A 12,160-nucleotide genomic window follows, 5' to 3' on the forward strand; every position below is an offset into this window, starting at 1 on the left:
AGTATGGACAGGTTTTTTCGAAAGTAATTTACCATGAATAGGAAAATGTCACATGCATTGAAGGTTATTAAAGGGTTGTTAGGTGAAAGTAGAGCCTACCTTCATTAACCTATAACAATAATTTCATCACTGTCACTACTCGTTTCTTATGACTTTGATAATTCACAAATCTTTTTATTTTAAGTCGACTTTAACTATGTAAAGATTTAACTGCCTCCATTGACATTTAGAAGGATGCATACATACATACATTGTGTTACCAAAAATACAGGGAGTATATCGGGTGTCAGTGACATCAGCCCTGTGCTGGGTCACTCCTGTGAACTCCTAGGATGCAGAACAGCTCCACTCTCCAGCACAGAGGGAGACTGCAGGGGGCAGAAAGGAGACACACACTGATGACTCAAGAAAGGAATTCCAAAACTATATGAAAAGATAGAAGGACAACGTCTGCTTCACTGGGAACAGATGGAGAGAGACCTGTAAGGAGCAGAAAAGCTGCAAACTAGAGAGGACGCAGCAGATCACACCGGCTGGATGCAGATTTATCACTGGGAAACAAATAGGAGCCATAAGTAAAGTGTGTGCTCATGTAATATAATGCCTGGAGGAGCACTCACTGCACATGGCTCCGGATCATTATGGAGATGATTATACCCATAAAAGCAAAGAAACCTCACTGACATCTGGAGGGGAAAACATTATCATTAACCTGTATTATTAGGGTGGACTGTCTGCTCGTGAGCTGCACTAGAGTCTGCCCATCACATAAGGGACTCCTGCAACCTCCAAGTACCAGGTACTGTTCTCACTTTATTCATGTGTGTACTCAACTTTATCTGGATATCATGAGTAGAACTAGTGCAGGGTCCACTAATAATATGTTTCTTATGTACTCACTTTAATATGAGCAGCAATTTCCTGAAATATTCTATTAAAATAGTGTCATGACAATACAATGGAGGAATGAGATTACTCTGTATTATCCTGCTAATCCCCATGAAAATTATAGTCAACTTTTGGTTGTGGATACCTTGTGAATGGGATTGAAGGCTGTGTAACATAATCTGTCCTCTGCTGATGAACTGAGAGATTGTCCACATGGTATGGTGAATTGTGCCAACTACATTATATTATCTACAATGTGCCAACTACATTATATGATCTACAATGTGTCAACTACATTATATTAGTATTATCAGAAAACCTCTGCTGGGACTAAATTACATGTAGCTCATATTACCAAATAATAATAATAATATATCATATATCTATGAATATAGCGCGTACTTTACAGTATTATTAAACAAATTATTATGGGGTATAATACTGTATAGATTTGGTCTGTACTTGATATCTGTATAAAGAACAATGATAGATCATATTCCTATGAATATAGCGCCATCATATTTTGCAGCACGTTATACTATCGCAAAAAGGTTATTATGGAGTATCTATTCATGCAGTTCTGGAATAGAAAGGTTCTGCACCTCACTGTGAGGTATGTCAATTACATACTATACAGATTTGGTCTGCATTTGGTATCTGTATAAATAATAGTAATAATAGATCATATTCCTATGAATATAGCACCATCAAATTTTGCAGCACTTTATACTATTACTGAAACAAGTTATTATGGAGTAGCTATTCATGCAGTTCTGGAATAGAAAGGTTCTGCACCTCACTGTGAAGTATCAGTCAATTATATACTACACAGATTTGGTCTGCATTTGGTATCTGTATTAAAAATAATAATAATAATAATAATAATAATAATAATAATAGATCATATTCCTTTGAATATAGCCCCATCATATTTTGCAGCACTTTAAACTACTATCATTAAAACAAGTTATTATGGAGTAGTATTCATGCAGTTCTTGAATAGAAAGGTTCTGCACCTTACCATGAGGTATCAGTCAATTACATATATGACATACTATACATATTTGGTCAGCATTGTTATCTGAATAAATAAGAATAAAAAATGCACTTTTCTTTCTTTAACTTTCTCCTGGTTTGAGGTTAGCTGAACTTAGCAAATCACTTGTATTGCTTTTTTACATTATGAGTAAAAGGAATATTGTGAATCATGTCTATAGACCATGACCTTTCCCTATTCTGAACATATACAATCAAATAGTCTACACATCTATATGTTTATTCAGTAAGTCATTTGAGAATTCCCAAATATTTAACAAATTTGTATCTGTAATACTTTGTAAAGCAACAAAGAAATTAGAACCTAAATGGTTAATACAGCCATTCACTACCCATAAAGCTGCATGTTGTGCTTCGGAGGCTATCACTGCTCTCTAGCTGTTATATAACTTCTGTACGTGGTTTTCCCACTTTTCCAATCCATGCTCCCCCAACACCACCCCCATCTGTAAGACCTCTACATACACAAAGGCTTCATGTTTCATCTACTAGACAGAATAACTACTTAGCCCACGTTCTGCTTAAGAAGGAAAAGGGGAGTCAATGAAATCCTATCATCATACTTTCTTCTTGGAAGCCTACCCTGCCAGGGCTATCCATCTTCTTATAACGGTTAGTTTTCCTTGGAATGCCTACTTGGCGACCTGGAAGCTGACGTGTTTTCTGGCATTTGTCTATACAGAGACAATTACGGAAACATGTTTACAAGCTGCAACCTATTACTCAGGTTAGATTTTATCACAAATTTTGCTCAGATGACAATTACTGGAAATTACATATTTTACTATCAAGTCTCTATCAGCCTATAATTCTCAGCTATTTTATACTTTGTACTGGAAAAAAACTATCAGGAAATATCTGACCAAAGATCAATGAGACGCTTTCTTTCCAGTCTGATCAGGGAACACAAAATACCATTCTTCCCTTTTTCATTGAGAGAACATATTCCGAAATCTCATTGTGCTCTGTTGAGTGCCTTTGAACATGCAAAATACTCAGCATGTGCACCTTATGTGGATTATAATTGGATCATGTATTTTCCTAAATGGTCTCAAAAATAAAGGCATCTACATAAAATATCACAGAAAGATACATATCACTGTCTCTGGAGTTTATGATGGCTTAATCTACATTTTATAAAAATTCTGGACAAATCCAACAAAGACTTAAAATTTGAGCTTAATTGAGGCAAATTTTAAATGCAAGTACACTGGAGAGCAGGTATAGTTGTCTGGATAGCTACAGAACTGAGATTGTACAGTGAAATCAAGTATAGGTGATAAAGGATAGGTGTTAAGTAAAGATAAGCAAATGTTTTGAAGTTCGAATGTGCAATATTCTGTAAGTTTTTCACAAAAAGTAGATTTGCAGTGAATAAATTCATTACAAAATGCAGGTACTCCTATTGTCTTAAAAAGACATAAATAACACTCTGCGAAATCCTAGGACCATATCTAACCACTCTTAAACTCTTTAATGCAACCACAGTGACCTAACCATAAAACATATGTTTTTATAGTAGCCTCACCATAAAAATGTATGGTAGCCCAGTAGTAATCAACAGCCCATTTAATAACATACTACACTGACAGACTTTTAACCCTAGAACACATACCTAGGTCACTTGTTTTCTATGGTAGATATCTATGGTTGCGCGTTCTAGGGTTAAAAAGAAAATAACTGTCCAAAAATTATCCTTTTTTTGTGAACAGGCAGAGCATTCCATTCAGGACACAATTCAAACTGACGGTGTTACTGTTAGAGGTAACGTTATCCTGCTGTGACTGAGATGAATGATGTGCCAAATATTCCATAATACCCTTCGCTTCCCTCACTAATAATTAATCTTTAATAAACTTTTCATCCCCAATATCTTATCTGTTGCAATAAAGGACGTGATAAGAAATGGTATGTAGGTACACCTACGGAAAGCAAAATTTGGCAGCAACTCGAATTAAAGGTGAGATGTCTACAATTGTCAAATTATACTAGTAAAGAGTGTGTACAAACACAGACATAAAAATGTCTACATATTACGTTTTTTCTTAATTTCTCCCAAAAATTTAACAAAGTACACAACTAGAAAGTCAGCACCTCCAAAAGGGCACTGTATTAGTGTGGCACGTATGGATGTAAAATTTGACTTCTAAACGGATATGCAAAAAAGAAATGTTTGCAACATGCACACTTTGTGATGTCACTGTTAAATGTCTGGGATTTTTGGAATTTTTCTCCCATATTTTAAAAAAAAAAAAAATTATTCTCTCCTAAAAAGAGAGCACAAGAAATACAAAACTCAGTACAGTCACTCTTGATAAGCAAGCACATCATCTGACACTGATTTCATATTTTTAGTCTGTAAAAATTATTGCACTGTCTTTGTTCTGCTTTCTAGTGCATTATGAATGAATAAAATAATGTGTACTTGTAATCCAAATGTAGCAGGACAGATTCCAGCTACACCATATAATTAATCAATCACATGGAGTCTGGCACTGCTGCTGCTGGCACCTTTTCCAATTCTCACTCCCCCCTATTAATTGAATTTGTATATTATTTGCAGAGTACTACATTCATCATCTTCAGTGCTGTACTTATACAACACATCGCTTTCTGGAGTTTTGTTCACTGTTTTATATTTTTCTCTTCCTATCTCTATTGCTGAGCTGTGACGTTTTCTGACTATTGTGAATTCACCCTGAACTAACTGCTGCATTCCCGGCTAAAGCTTTCATACAGGCTATGATAAGTCTTTTTTGATTCTCTGTGTTATACCACATGACATGATAGTTACAAGATATTATGGATAGTGAGGAGCAATCGTGCGTGCCACTGCTTGTTACTCAATTGAGCATCGAGATGCTTGGGTACTTTCAGAGCTCGGCCAAGTATTGTGGGTGCTCAGATGATTTGTCCGTGAAACATCAACTACAACGCACAGGCTTTCTTCACTGCATGATGTGTGCAGGCACCCCAGAGAGAGCCAACTACAGTCTCTGAATGGCTCTCACTGGGGTTAAAGCAACATTTTTGGATGAAGTCCATCCATTCAAAAGTCAAGTGATGGACGCACAGGAAAACTATCGGAGTCACAAGTCAGCTCATCCCTAGATCTATCAGTTCTGGCTCAACTAATAAGTAGACATGGTTCCTAATAGTGAGATCACCTGCAACCCTGGAATGGTGGCCTGAAAAGTGAACAAGCCACAACTTCAATATTATTATAAGACGTTTGGGCTGAGTTTGCAAAAAAGTATGAAAAGTGGACTGTAGAAGATTGGAAATGGGAAATTAGGAACAATGAGGTGAAAACCCATAGACTAGTCTCTGATGGGTGCAAATAAGTCTGGAAAAAAAAGGGGCTAATGGAATGACAAACTGATGGAGCTGTCAAGTTCAGTGGAGGAAGCCTGATGATATGGCGTTGTTTCACAGCCAATGACATTGGATACTTGACCAGGATTGATGGTGGTCTCAATGCTGAGCTATATGTGAGTACCCTACAAGATGAGTTACATCGTACACTTAAGTACTAAGGGTGTGAAGAGGACAACATAATGTTCAAGCAGCACAACGGCCCAAAGCATACTTTGAGATTGGCAAGGAAATAGTTCAATGACAATGAAGTAGAGCTGCTGGATTGGCTTCCACAGCCCCTAGACCTCAACCCAATTGAACACTTGTGGATAGAGTTGAAGAAAAAGCTGTATACATACCCAAGGGAGTTGATAAACATTGAAAACAAGTAGAAGAGATCTGGGATCAGATTTTGGTTGAGACATGCTTGAATCTGATTGATAGCATGTCCAAAAGGATTTGGGCAGTATTGAAAGCCAAAGGTGGATTTACATAATACTAAAAAAAAAAATTAAAATTAAAATTCAGATTTTTAGGAACAAAACTGTAACAGTTGTAACATGACAAGAATTTTCATAACTAATCATGTGCTAAATAGTTGCAACTCAAATTTGTGTTTGAGATATCCAAAATGATTGTTTATAAAATGAAGATAGTCTCACATCCAAAGTAATGGATGGTAAGATATGGAGCCTAAAATTCAAAAGCTGAGAACTTTGTTACCCTTTTGCTTGTTAGTGTATATACTTTAGGAGGTTTGCTGTATTCTGCATTCTATTTTGTGAATACATACCTTAGTACAAATAATATAGATATAATTACACATGGACTGCAATTTGACCATTTATGCCTCAATTCACTTGATGTCATAAAAATCAAAGTGCATAGTCTAAGAAGTTCTTCTGCATTCATCTTTTATCCCTTATGATCTCTGACCTCGTGCACACTGTGCACTGTGAGAATTCACCAGTTTCAGAACCAGGAATGGCGGTCACGTGGCTGCAAGTATGTGATATGCATACTCCTGTCTAGAATCCGACAAGAGAGATGTGACCTTGCTTAATTCAAGTGTCTTGAGTGAGACTGCACCCCTCTAGTCGTATTCTGGCCAAGAGTAAGCATTTCACATGTTCGAGGCCACGTCACTGCCGTTCCCGACTCTGAAACCAACAAAACGTCAGAGCATAGTGTGTGCAATGTGAGAATTCATAAGTCTGCAGTCACATGAAGTGACTGCAGACTTATGAATTTAGACTGGGCAACCCCTTTAAGTACTCCAGTTTCCTCCTACACTCCCAAAACTCATGGCACATTTACGATTGTAGAGGACGAGTATTTCTAGGAACGCTGGTTTCATGATAACACAGGTCTACAAACAAATATTTTTTGTAATCATCGCAGGTGACTTTGTACTTTTCTCAATCATCTTTTTGTCCTAATTTCAAAAATGTATATAGTTTTTCTGTAGCACATATAGTTTCCATGGAGCAGCATCATTATTATAAGGTATAGGAAATATACTGGAGACATTAAGAAAACAGTAATCTACATATCGGACAAAAATGCTTCACCTTACAAAATAGTTTTTATTGAACCAAAATAATTTTACATGCAAAATAGAAACCAAAATATGAGCAGAAATTAAAAGTGCTTGACATTAGACTGTCGTTGATATGATTTTTCAGGGTTGTCTCTATATAACATCTAACAGTAATCTGCCATCATTGAGTCATTCCAAAATACCTGGTAGCCATGTTCGATTACTTTAATGTCCTAGTGAAGCTTTGTTCATCGCTTACATCCCCAAGATTGTGAGGGAAGAAATGTAAATGTGAATGCAAAAAGTGCATTTTCAGAGACATGCAACGTCCAAGACACTGGTATGCATTTAGCAGTTCCTCAACACCTTCTACATATTCTGGAGATTTATTTATTCCTAAGAAGTTTTCACAGATCCACTTGAAGCTTTTCCAAGATCTCAATTCCTTATCATTTACAGTTCCATCAAACACATCATCTTTCATAAGCTCTTTGATCTGAGGTTCAACAACCCCCTACCTTCAGTTTTGCTGGTGAAATGCTGGAGAATTTCTATGAAATGTACTGGAACCCCGTGAAGTTGTCTTTGCCATGGCTTTCACAAAGTTTTTAATCAATCCCAACTTTATATTTAGTGAAGGAAGAAAGATTTTTGTTGGAGCAACTAAAGGATTATGCTGAACACTGTCTCCACCTGGAGCATAGATGTTTCTCTGTACCCAATCATGACAAACATAATGCTCTAATGAATTTCTACTGTCCCATAAACACAAGAAGCAACAATATTTTGTGAAACCTCCTTGCATTCCCATTAGCAGACCAATCACTTTCAAATCTACACAGATATTCCATTGATGATGCTTGTATTGTATAGCATCCAAAACAACTGACAGATTATCATAACTTTCCTTTAGATGACATGAGTGAGCAATAGGGATTGATTGTTTCATATTTCCTTTGTGAAGTAACACTGATTTCAAACTTCTCTGGGATTAGTCAATAAACAATCTTCACTCTGCAACAAAATACTATTGATTCAGTTCTTCAAAGAGGCCATACACATTGTTACAGTACACCATTGGTCCATCAAAAGTGAAACATTGTGTTAAAGTGTTACTTCTGTTTCGGTAATAACACACTTTGACATCATCATGAAGAAGATTCTTCTGTTTCAACCTAGATGCAAGAAGTTCAACTTTATCTTTTGACAATGAAATGTCTCTGATGAGATCATTTAATTCATGTTGAGTAAAGCGTTCTGTCTGCTTGGCTGCTCCATCAGGTACATACTCATCTTGACTTGAGGTCTCCATGTCTTCACCAGTAGCTTCAGATGCATAGTCTTCATATTCTATTTCATTTTCATCCAATCCAGACAATGGTGGTACAAGAACTGGCAAGGTACCATAATGTGGAACTGGCCTAATTGCAGATTTAAGTTCAGGGTAATTAATCTTATGTTTGTTCTTTGTAGAAAAGCCCTTCAGTTTGACAAAAAAAAGTTACAGTCATCACTTTGATTTTTGGGTTCTCTCCAAATCAAGGGAACAGCAAATGGCATAGCCACTTTGCTCATATTTAACCAGTCATGAAGACCATTTGAACAATTGAGCATATCACAAGAGGGGCCCAGCAAACATTGAAAATGCAGAAATAATGTAAGAACAAAAATACTTCTATCTCAGAAACTTTATGTGATAGAGCAAAACTAAGCATATTTTAGGAATCAGCACATCAAACTCTATAAACCAAACATATTACCTTTGGGGATGTTTTTTTGTGTTGACCAGTGCAATCATTCATTTTAAACATGCTGCGGATCACCCAACGAACAAGGAAAACGGTCGCTCATTAAGTGAAATGATCTTCTAATTTGACAAAAAGATCATAATTCTCTGTGTTCATCATGGTGTGTAAACGAGGCCTGCGATGCCAAGAACAATGGCAGCCTATGTGCACTGTATGATCAATTACAGATCTATCTACAGTATGCACATCTGAAGAACGTCTGCCTGTGTAAACAGGATATTAAACGACTGCAGACAGCAAATGTTGGTGATCATTTACTGATTGTAAATGAAGTCTTATTGACTGCCTTTCTGTGTGCAATATTGTGAACCTCATTGGGGAGAGATGAAAAAAGTTAACATTTCTGTACAGCGCTGTGGTCTTTGTACAGGATATTAATAAGTAGATTTTCATGATTCTAAGAAAATACAGTTGATCTTTTCATAGCGACTGTTTTGTTAGGAAAGGAAATTCCCTGGAGGCCACCTTTATGCCCTTCATGTAGACACCGGACCTTCTAGAAAACTGCTTTTTGGACTTCATTGACTACAATAGGTGAGGAAGTGAGGTAGGAAGTGTGTGTTCAACGGAGTTGTATGACTTCATGTGAGAAAAAAGCTTGTTGAAAATGTATATAAATAAGATGCAAAGTATTTATTTTTATATTTTGTGTTTTAATCCCTTACCTTTTTGAAGATCTCTGTTTTCTGTCAATAAGTGGAAATATGGGACTTTTAAACAGAATATTAAATTAATATACAATATCAGTAAATCAGAAGAGTGAAACACAAAGTTTTACAAATTATTTTTTATTTAGTAATAAAATATCAACTTTTTTTGTTTTATTGCTATGGGGATTTTTGCACAATTGGCAACAGGAAGGGCAGCTATATTGTTCTCAATAGAAACTTCATTATGAACTCCTAGAAAACTATGGTAAACCTGACACTTTGTTATTAACTAAGCTCTTGAAGACACAGCTATTTAGAGCCTCAGAAACAGCTGTTTCTTGTGTGTTTTTTAACACTGTATAAAAGCTTGTTTTTTTCAGATAAAAATTATTTTTTTATTAATAGAGATTCATATAAAAAATTAGGGGGAGAGTAGAATTAAAAGATATTAGCCATTTTGCTATAGTTTTTTGCAGCTATTGATGAGCGAACACTAAAATGCTTGAGTGCCCTATAGTCAAATAAAGCAGGTCAAACATTTGTATGGGCTGGATTCCAGTAATAAGTATTATGGAAGTCAAAGGGAAACTCAAACATTTTTCCGAAAGGCCCTACCAGGAGGGAAGTGGGGCAAGAAAATCGCTGAAATAGATGGAAACAGCACTCAAATGGAATAGGAACAGCATGGGGAAGATGCCTGGATGCATCTTTAACTCCTAGGTCACTGCTGAGAACCATGTTGTCATTGTCAGTGTATTACACTGCTTTTACCGATTCACAATAAAGTCTGCTTTTCATGTTACGATTCTGCATATGATATCGTATGCGATCGTAACCGCCCCCATCGTATGTGCGGCACGTTCAATTTTGTTGAATTTGCCGCACAAACGATTAACCCCCATCACACGTACTTACCCGTCCATACGACCTCGATGTGGGCGGCGAACGTCCACTTCCTGGAGTGGGAGGGACGTTCGGCGTCACAGCGACGTCACACGGCAGCCGGCCAATAGAAGCAGAGGGGCGGAGATGAGCGGGACGTAAACATCCCGCCCACCTCCTTCCTTCCGCATTGCTGGCCGGGAGCCGCAGGACGCAGGTAAGATCTGTTCATCGTTCCCGGGGTGTCACACGCTGCGATGTGTGCTACCCCGGGTACGATGAACAACCTGACGTTCAATTCATGAGGAATGAACGATGTGCGTGAGATGAACGTTTTATCGCTCATTCGCAATCGCACGTAGCTATTAAACACTATAATGTACCTTACGATGCCGGATGTGCGTCACTTACGACTTGACCCCGCCAACACATCGTAAGATATATTGCAGTGTGTAAAGCGGGCTTAAAACATAAAAAACTGAAGATAAGATGGAGTTTACAGTGATGGAGTTTCCTGTATAATGACTTGTATATAAGACAAAATAATAAAAGAGGAAAAAAAACCCCGCCTCCTTCACCTCTTAGTCCATGTTAACAAGTAGTGTTATTGTACTTTCCCAATGCTTTCAATGTTGAAAAAACACAAGAAAGCATCAAAACCATTTAAAGAGTTAATATGCTTCTTCTTTAAAAAATGCAGCAGTTTTCCCATTTCAGTCAGGAAAAAAAAAAACTGTGTGCACTAGATTTATAAATCTCCTAGCTTTTGCAAATACTGTAAAAATCAGCTTTTAATTTTCAGAAAACACATGGAAAAATGCACCAAAAATGCAATTCTACACCCACTAGTAAATGTAATTTTAACATTTTAATTTCTTATCTGGGCATGTCGTGTGTGTGACATGGTCAGAAATATCTTGTTTAATTTATGACAGAGGGACTCTGAAACTCACAAAGACTAAGGCGGGCTTTGCACGTTGCGACATCGCAAGCCGATGCTGCGATGTCGCACGCGATAGTCCCCGCTCCCGTCGCAGGTACGATATCTTGTGATAGCTGGCCTAGCGAAAATTATCGCTACGCCAGCTACACATGCACTCACCTGCCCTGCGACCGTCGCTCTGGCCGGCGACCCACCTTCTTCCTAAGGGGGTGGGTCGTGCGGCGTCATAGCGACGTCACACGGCAGGCGGCGAATAGCGGCGGAGGGGCGGAGATGAGCAGGATGTAAACATCCCGCCCACCTCCTTCCTTCCGTATAGCCGCCGGCGGCAGGTAGGAGATGTTCCTCGCTCCTACAGCTTCACACACAGCAATGTGTGCTGCCGCAGGAACGAGGAACAACATCGTACCTGTTGCGCCACCGGCATTATGGAAATGTCGGAGAATACACCGATGATACGATAACGACGCTTTTGCGCTCGTTTATCGTATCATCTAGGATTTACACACTACGATGTCGAAAGTGAATGCAAGAACTGCCAAAAATTAGAAGGAAGAGGGACTCCAATATACCATGTATTAGACATAAAGGATGGCTTCACATAAATTCTGTTAAAATTGTTAAATAGTGTGACTCCTAGAATCCTAAAGCTTATGCACTATGTGCAAGGGCTGCCGAGAATTAGAAAAAGGGATTCCAATACACCCTGAAAGACACGTAGAGGAGGGCCTCAGAAAACCAGTTTTTCTCATTATTAAGTAGTGGGACTCCTAGACTAGTAAAGCCTATGCAGTATGTGCAAGAGCTACCAAAAATTTGAAGGAGGGACTGCAATACACACTGGAAGACATGTAGAGGTGGGCCTCAGAATACAATTTTTTTCCTGTTATTAGAGGGGTTTTTCCCACTAATAATGTGACCCCCTTTTCATTTGTCATTAACTATTCCTAACTAACCATTTTCTAATATATTTCTGCTACCTACCCTGCTCCTGTAAGCTCATCACTCTGCAGCGCATACTGTATATTTCTATGTT

At 37.9% G+C, this 12,160-nt stretch overlaps 1 protein-coding gene across 1 annotated transcript in view; it reads left to right on the forward strand.

The window, feature by feature from the left end:
* Positions 1-424: 424 nt before the first annotated feature.
* IGSF10 (immunoglobulin superfamily member 10) overlaps positions 425-12,160 on the forward strand; it is an 83,077-nt gene continuing 71,341 nt past the window's right edge. Inside the window, exon 1 of the mRNA XM_075340736.1 lies at positions 425-799. The gene's annotated coding sequence lies outside the window, so the exon portion shown is untranslated. The remainder of the gene's footprint in view (positions 800-12,160) is intronic.

This window comes from Anomaloglossus baeobatrachus, chromosome 3, assembly GCF_048569485.1.
Source record: "Anomaloglossus baeobatrachus isolate aAnoBae1 chromosome 3, aAnoBae1.hap1, whole genome shotgun sequence".
Taxonomy (NCBI): Eukaryota; Metazoa; Chordata; class Amphibia; order Anura; family Aromobatidae; genus Anomaloglossus; species Anomaloglossus baeobatrachus.